The sequence below is a fragment of the Echinops telfairi genome, unplaced genomic scaffold (genome assembly GCF_000313985.2).
Source record: "Echinops telfairi isolate 266 unplaced genomic scaffold, ASM31398v2 ScPeMD7_7423;HRSCAF=8461, whole genome shotgun sequence".
Taxonomy (NCBI): Eukaryota; Metazoa; Chordata; class Mammalia; order Afrosoricida; family Tenrecidae; genus Echinops; species Echinops telfairi.
The window spans coordinates 1,834,719-1,843,868 of record NW_022111323.1 but is presented as its reverse complement, the minus strand read 5'-3'; positions in this window follow the sequence as shown (position 1 = coordinate 1,843,868).

The window sequence follows — 9,150 nt, the reverse complement described above, 5'->3', positions numbered from 1 at the left end:
GAGAAATGATGTACAAATACGCTTTACACAATTGATGTGTGTATGGATTGGGATAACAGTTGTATGAGCCCCTAATAAAATGTTAAAAAACAAACAAACAAAAAAAAACTTCATAAAAGGGAACTATGAATCAGAAAAAATAAATAAATAAATAAATACTCAAAGTACACCACTCCACAATATGCCCCAGGCTGCAGGCACTCAGTTATAGCTCTGTGGGTCAGCAAACCTAACTCTTCAAATTAAGTAGCTGGAAACACCCCACTGGTCAAGCAAGCGTCCTGCCGAAAGACATTAATCTTTACTTACTTACTGGGAAGTCCACTGTTCTGTCTCAGGCTATGGTTCTTGGTTGTGATACTGCCATTCCTTTGTCACTTTTCTAGTGTCATATCTGTATTCTGGATTAGGACGGTTTGGGTTAATTACATAATCTGTTGTAAATTTGAGAGTCTTAAGAGTGAATGGGGTGGAATTTAGCCTGTCAATCAGGTCACAGCTTGATGACCTCATTTGGAGGTGCTAAGGAGATAACATGTCCCTATGAGACATGTTTGCTGACAAGACACAAGGAGCTATGCTAGAGCTCTAGAGCCAGAGTAGCCATGTGGAGACCCCTATCAGCATTGAAATTCTTACATCACCACTGGATCCACAAGACTTTCCACCCACTGGCCTGCGATTTTCCTGTATTTTTCATCATTGCATGTGCTTCATGAATCTGAGAGGACTTTATAGATTGGTATCAGACATATGGGCTAATATCAGACTTTCGGACTTGATCTGGACTGGGCTGGGATATTTTCTCAATATTCATTTGCTCTTGTGTATAAACCTCTTTCTTATACACATATGAGTGTATATGAATTTGTTTCTCTGGTGTACTCAGAGTAACACATGACTCAAAGCACAGGGATTTCAGGGCCCAGTGGACACACTCCACTTCAACCTCTTCCACCCACCACCCCTTCTGAAATGAATCATTTTATACCCAGCAGAATGACAATCACACTTAGCTCTGTTAAAAATAACTCACATTTGAATCATATAATTCTATTAATATCTTCTCCAAACTTCTTATCCATATCCACCAGGAAAAAGTCATTTGGTGGGAGTAACAAAGACTATGGCTAGAAGAGCCATATAAAAGCATTCACTACATGGCTGTCCCAGAGTCCTTGTTCAATACACTGAAGGGATAGAACCCAAAAACCATTCCGGCTTTATGTTTGGTAGGTTTATGTACTAAATCAGTTTACAGAACTCTGTGAAAGCTAACTAGTGAAAAAATATTATCAGGAATTTAAATTATGAAATCCTTGCCTCTCTGTGATAAGTCTAGCAAAAAAGAAAGTGAAGACGAGAAATAGGCACATATTTCTTGCTTTGTGGAAGGTCTTTAATATGCATGGTTTCTCAATGCTTATTTTAATGTCTGTTTGTCTTTTGATAGTCTGCCTGCCTTATTTTGCTGGCTCCTAAATGGCAAGGGTGGTCAATGTAGACAAAGGATACCAGGAATAGCAGTTTAAATCATTTTTGCTTCATCAGGTACATTGTTTTGATTGGATCTTTTTGGAAGATGCCCTAATGAGACTGAGAGTGTATTATTTGGAGAACTTATCTGCAGCCATCCACTAGCATCATAGACATGTTTAAACACATTTTTCTTAGAATAAGCCCAAATACATATGAACTAGGGCACTAGTAAAAACCTTTTTGATTTGCATTTGTGTGTGCATGTGAAAATAGCCATTTCAACATTTTGTGTGTATAATACAATAATATTAATTACATTAATAATGTTTGCAATTATCTTCACTATATGTTTCTAAAGATCTACATCACATGTAACTCCTCATATTTACTTGTCCCCTCTCCCAGCTGACTTTCACTAGTCAGGGCCTTCCCTTCATAATATTTAGAGAGGGAAAGGAAAATTCATAATCATAGATTGGGATATGGATCTGTGAGGTACAGTGCTGGGGGCTTTCACATTTGTAATTTTGTTGCATGTTCACCACAGTCTTATGAAGTTATAATTCTTCGTGAAGTTTGATATACAAGTATGAAGAAATGAAAGTACAGAAAAGATCCATTGTTGTTGTGAGATATCATTGAACCAGTTCCGACCCAAAGTTACCCTATGCACTTCAGAACAAAACACTTCTAGTCCTGTGACATCCTCACAATTGTTCCCATACCTGAGTCCATTGACGAAGCCAATGTGTCAGCCATCTCCCTGAAGTCATTCCTCTTTTTCATTGCCACTATACTTTACTAAACATGATATCCTTCTCCAGGGACTAATCTCTCATGGCAACATGTCCAAAATATAGAAGTCTAAATTTTGCCATCTTTGCCTCTAAGGAATACTCTGGCCATATTTTTCCCAAGACAAAACAGTTCGTCCATGGTATTTTCAATATTCTTCTCCAGCACTACACTTCGATTGCATCCATACCTCTTTGGTGTTCTTTATTCAATGCCCAACTTTCACATGCATATGAGGCAATTGAAAACACCAAGGCAGGGGCCAGGATGACCTTAGACATCAAAGTAACATCCTTGTTTTTCAATAATTTAAAGAGATTTTGTGCAGTATATTTACCTAATGCAATTTGTTTTTTAAGCTCTTGACTGCTGCTTCCATGAGCATAGATTGTGGATACAAGCAAGATAAAATCCTTGGCAACTTCAATATTGTTTCCATTTATCATGATGTTACCTATTGCTTTAGTTGTGAGGACTTTGATCTTATTACTTTGAATTGTAACCCATAATGAAGGATGCAATCCATGTCCTTCATCAGCAAGTACATCAAGTCCTTCTCACTTTCAGCAAACAAGGTTTTGTCATCTGCATCTTACAGGTTGTGAATAAGCCTCCCTTCAATCTTGATGCCACATTCTTCTTCATATAAGAAAATGCATATACTTAGCTAAAACACAGCTTTCTGACTCCTGCTTTTCTTAAGAGTTTGGATTACATAAAGAAACTGAAATACCTGGGGATGTAGTACCAAAGCTAATACACAAAAGCCTTAACCTACATACCAAAGCAGGTCTATTTAATTCTAAAAATACTTATGAAGTGTCTATTAAGCCGCAATCCTTTGCCAGCAGTATTAGAAAGTAGTGGTTTAAGAACAAGGATTCTACAACCTGGTTCCACAAATTTCATGGACAAGATTCTTAACTTCAACTGTGCATCAGTTGTTCTTATATGGAACATATGGAGAAAAAGTAGTACTTATTTCATAAGGTGATTGTGTGAGAATTAAAATAGTGAATATGTGTAAGGTGTTACTGAAATATGCCTGATGCTTAGTACTATACAGTTCCTTTATTTTATGATGACGACAAATTCAAAGGGCATAGAGAGGAATCAAAGAGAGACACTGTTCTCTAGTGCTCAATTAGCATATAAGCAAGGGGGTCCAACAAAAAAGACAAATTTTTTTTCCATGCTATGCATTTAATTTTTTTTACAAAACAACCTTATCACCTTCAAAATACTTTCCATTGCACTTAATACATTTGTCAAATCTGTGACACCATTCTTGGAAACATTTTTCAAACTCATCTATTTGGATGGTTCCCTTGTTTTTTCTTTTACCTCTTGTACATCGCCAAATTGCTGTTCTTTTATGTCCCTTTTCATTCACGGAAACAAAAAGAAGTCACATGGAGCGAGATCAGGTGAGTAAGGTGAGTGGGATAAAAGAGCCAGGCTTTTTGCCAAAAAAAAAACCCAAAACCCGTGCACTGAGATGGCTGCGTGAGCAGGTGCATTGTCGTGGTTTCAAAACCAGTCCCCTGTCTGCCACAAATCAGGCTTTTTGGTCACACACTGGTACGCTATCTTTTTTTTTTCTTGCTAAATTCTTTTTTTTTAATTTAATCATTTTATTGGGCTCATACAATTCATCACAATACATAGATCAATTGTGTAAAGCACACCTATACATTTGTTGCCCTCATCATTCTCAAAATTCGCTTTCCTCTTGGGTTCCCGGAATCAGCTCATTTTCCTTTTTTCCCCTCCTCCTCCCTTCCCACTCCCCCCTCCCCTATGAACCCTTAATAATTTATAAATTATTATTATATCTTATATTACACTGCCCGGCGTCTCCCTTCACCCATCCCTCTGCTGCCCATCCCGCAGAGAGGAGGTTATATGTAGATCCCTGTGATCAATTCCCCCTTTCTACGCCCCACTTCCCTCCTGGTATCGCCATTTTCTCCCCTGGTCCTGAGGGGTTCATCGATCCTAGATTCCCTGCGTTTCCAATTTCCATCTGTACCACTGTGCATCCTCTGGTCTAACCAGGTTTGCAAGGCAGAATTGGGGCCCTGGTAGTTGGGGGGAGGAAGCGTTTAAGAACTAGAGGAAGGTTGTGGGTTTCATTATTGCTACTGAACCCTAAATGACTCTTCTCCTCCCCACTACCCCTCTGCAAGGTATGTCCAGTTGTCTAGAGATGGATATTGGGTCCCCATCACGCACCACCCTCATTGACGATGATATGATTTTTCCCCTCGCCTTTGGTGTTTGAAGCCTGGTCCCTTCGGCCCTTCATGATCACACATGTTGGTATGCTGCTTCCATGTGGGCTTTGTTGCTTCTGGGCTAGATGGCCGCTTGTTTACTTTCAAACCTTTAAGTCCCCAGACACTATAGGTCTCGATAGCCGGGCACCATCAGCCTTCTTCACCTCACTTACTTATGCACATATTCGTCTTCAGCGTTTATGTGGGGAAGGTGGTCACACAATGATGTTTTTTGTTCTTTGGTGTATGCTATCTTTTGAGAACCTCTAAATAGCTTGACTAACAGTCTTCCCTGGTAGAACAAACTCCACATGAACTACAAGTCAACAATTTTGTCCATTTGGGAAGTTGACATACGTCCAGAACTGAGGTTTGCCTTCAATTGGCATTTCACCTTTTTTGAAACAAGAAAACCACTCGTACACTTGAGTTTTTTTTCCCATAACCCTGTCTTATAAGCTTTGCTCAACATCACAACAGTTTCTGTGGCATTTTTCCATAGCAGGAAACAAAAGTTCACAGTGGAACACTGTTTTCTTAAATTCGCCATCACATAAAAGGAGGTTTGAGCAAAACTGTGTTTTTAAAAAAATTCACTGTGACCAAAGAGAAACTTCCCAGGCAACTTCCTTGGGTGCACTAACCCAGAGCAGGTTACTTGATGCTCGCCTAATGGGAAAAAAATGCTTACTATGGGAGCTATAGAGATAAAAGCTTGAGTTCTGCCTAGGTCCAAGGAAGAAGTAGAAATGTTTGACAGAATAGCTATATTTGAGCTGAGTCTTAAAGGAGTACACAGGATTTTAACAGGGGATAAGGTCACTCTAGGAGGTCAAGAGGTATCATGATGGAGTGCTAAGTATAACGTAGGAAGAAGTGAAAATGGAGACTGGGTGTCCAGACAATGAAAATACTATTGTTCATCAAGTCAAGACCAGGGAAGGGTAATGTCTACATTTCTGAGGGGGCACTGATATGATGGGTGAATGGGGAGGGGAAACTTCACATCAGGAAAGGATGCTAAACAATGCTTGTAGGGAACCTAGGGGGCAATAGATAAGATGTTTCTTGGTAGACACTATGAATGTGTTTCTATTCAACCATTGGTGAACCATGCCATGGACTAAGCACCATGATGACCTTGGATGCTGTCCTTGCATGTCCCAGGAGCCACACCATTGGAACTCAATGTAGGGAGCTGAATGAATAAACTGAGCTCTGCCTTGAAGCTGCATGTACACTTGGACTGAGTACTTGGGTACTCTGATGGGAGAGGAAGCAGTAGGTGACTGCCCTGTGACTGTGGAAGTGACAGACATTGGATTTTAGGTGGGACGCCTGACTCAGTAGGTGTCCAATGGAAAGGTATCCAGAATCACCATACATTTAGTGCTTCTATAATCCCCTTGCATTGATATGGCAGGTGTTGATCTGTTGGACAGGGATTTTCACTTGTAAGAATTGATACAGGAAGTTTTCCCCTGGCACCACTCCCAATGCTCAGTGTAAACAGACCTCAATTGATTGGGAGATGGATCTGTGCAGAGCAATAACTCATGAGTTGCCATTCACTGTTGGACTGTACTCACATTGATTCCTTATATCGACAGTGTATTGAGTTCTGTGTCATTGGAAAAAATTATTGATGTTATCAATGCAATCACCTTATACCCCAGGGCAATAAATGATTGATAATGTTTTTGTTGTTGTTATTTCTTTATTCTTTTGTTTTACTACATTTTGTTGTTGTTTTTATTGTTGACGATCTTATGGGTTTTGGTTTTTGTCTTCACCTAAGTTCACCAAAGTAAACCAGAGTCATTTATAACTCATGGAGAAGCAGATGGATTCTTGGCTCCCACTTAACGCTAGCCCCAATCCAACAACAGTTAGTTCTGTAACATGGCTCTGCTCAATACTAGCCTTCATGAAATGATCTCTGAAGATAACGGTACAGCAAACTGTGGTGAAGAAAGCAAATGGTGCCTGTCCATCAATTGGAATAGTGTCTGGGGTCTTAAAAGCTTACTCAAAGAAGAAGTCATCTAAATGAGGAGTCAACACACAGAAGAACCACACCAGCCTGTGTTATTCAAAGATGACAATAACAAAATCCAAATATGATGAAGGGAAAAGTATCAGAGCTTAAGTTGTGAACATCAACTTGTAGCTATGGAAGACAGTGGGAACCCAAAATCCGTCTGCAGAGTATCTAGTCAGATTAAGCTGGGTGGCTCCACTCTATCCACACGCAAGGGACTTGAACAACTTTACCATGAGAAAAATAGTAAACATGATTGAGGTGGATCAAATATGGTGTAATTTGACACTTGTTCAGTTGACCTCCCTCTTGACTGGACCTAAATTTGTTCTAGGCTCACATATTTCTTGCTTGTTCCATGACAAAAATTCCTTCTCTGGCCTTTAAAATATTGATGGTGATTTTTTTTCATTCTTGTTATTTATTTTTAATCTTTATATTATTATTATTATTTTCTCTTTGCCATTTTATTTTGTTTTTGTTGTTTATTGTTTCTGTTGAGTTTCCCAGTTTATGGAGCACAGGAGTAGATGCATACAGACAATTACTGTTGCATAAATTTATCAGAGAGGTGGAAGAGGGGTGGGAGATGGGGAAGGTGAGAGGATTTGGGGAGCAAACAATGAATGCAGAAAGCGGGAGGGAGCACTAGATTTGATTATGATGACGCATATACAACTCATTTTTGAAGCAATTTAGCCATGGTAGTGCATGACATGTGAATAAAGAAGAGATCACCCATGTTACCATGAGTGAAAGAGAAAAGAGTTGTTGCTTAGGGGTTATTAAGTTTATGTTAACATAAATGAAATAATTTGGAAAAGGATATCAAAAAATGGTTGTACAACATGAAGAACATAAGCAATGGTACTGAATTATACAAGTAGAAGTTGATAATTGGAGACTCTTTGTCGTATATTTTTGTTTGAATTAGAAAAAAGTAATTACATGAATAGTGATGAGTTTAAGGAAGAAGAGAATGTTTTAGAATTGACTATGGTGACAATTGTACAATTATTCTTATATGGTAGAATTATTGAATTCTATGACATGTGAATAAAGTGACAACAAAATTGTTAAAAACAAACTTAAAAAGGAAATAATATTGTTCAGTGATAAGCAGTTTATTTTTTAACCTGTAATCAATAGGGGCCAAATAAATCAAATATTTGGGAGGCATGAAAAAGAGGACATAATGTGAATTTTGTGAACATTGGCATGCCCAGAGGAAATAACCCTAGCACGAAATTCAGTATTTTTTCCAGTGCATGTCAAAGTTCACAAGATTCACATTATGTTCTTAGATCATAAGGACATCTTCAAATCCTCGAAAATTCTCTTCTTTCCCTGCTTCCCAAATGCTAGTTTTCCCCTTCTTGGATTGACAGCCTTCGATAAATGCATATCCCCATTCTCTGAATGTAAATGACAAATTATTAAATGTGTCTTATAGTTCCCTCCACTTCATTATAGATTAATGAACAGCTCAATGTGTGAGATATATACCCATTGAGTCAATTCCAACTCAAAGAAATACCATATAACATATTAAAGCTGCCACTCAGGGTTTTAAAAGCCATAATCTTTACATAATGTGAATTTTGTTAACATTGGCAAGTAGAGGCAGTATTGTGATTGAAATTTACCAGAAAAATATCTGAGCACTTCTTTTTTCAAGCATAGCTTTGAAAAGTGACAAAGTTGACATAGTATCAAAATCAAAATGAGTGGGATTGAAGAGAACAGTCACAATTAATTATAAATTTAGGTCAAGTTCACTCAGTGGTTCTAAGGACTCTTGCCTATTACACATCTATGGTTAAATGATTTTTCTTTTTCATTGGAAGAAAATAGTGATAGTGTGTGTGGGGGGGAAGATATATAACATCTCTTGATTTTCTTCTTTATTAAAAATATTGTTATAAAATTTATGCTCACAGTAAAGTTTCCAAACAGTAAGAAGGTAATATACAGATAAAACATTTCTCCAATCCCAAGAGTTGGTGTATTATTTTGGAAGTGTTCTGTGTAAAGGTAAGCATAAATATCTTTCACTTAGTAAACCACAAATTGGATCTTGGATAACTTTTGCCAGTGTGTTTTAGTAAATAACCATAAGTTATGGTTGCCTTTTGACATCAATACGCTCAATGTTGCTTACAATCCTTTAAAGACAGAATGACAAATTTATCCAATGGCTTATGGATGGACAGTTTAATCAATCCTAATATTTTATTAATAACATCTTTACATAGTAGCACATTGAGTGGGAATGGGAAAGCAACTGAGATATCAAAATGTCACTCACTTAATATGGCGAAAAATACTAAGGTACCTCAATCTAGACAAAATCATAATAAATAAATTATTTTGGTGGAAGTGATAAGTATTCATTTGGTATGAATAAAATAATCCAAAGCAAACTTGGAGACCATGGCAAGTTGTAGTTGTGTTAATGAGTAAACATGTGCATAAGCAAAGGTGGTGAAGAAAGCTGATGGTGCCCGGCTATCAAAAGATATAGCATCTGAGGTCTTAAAGGCTTGAAGATAAACA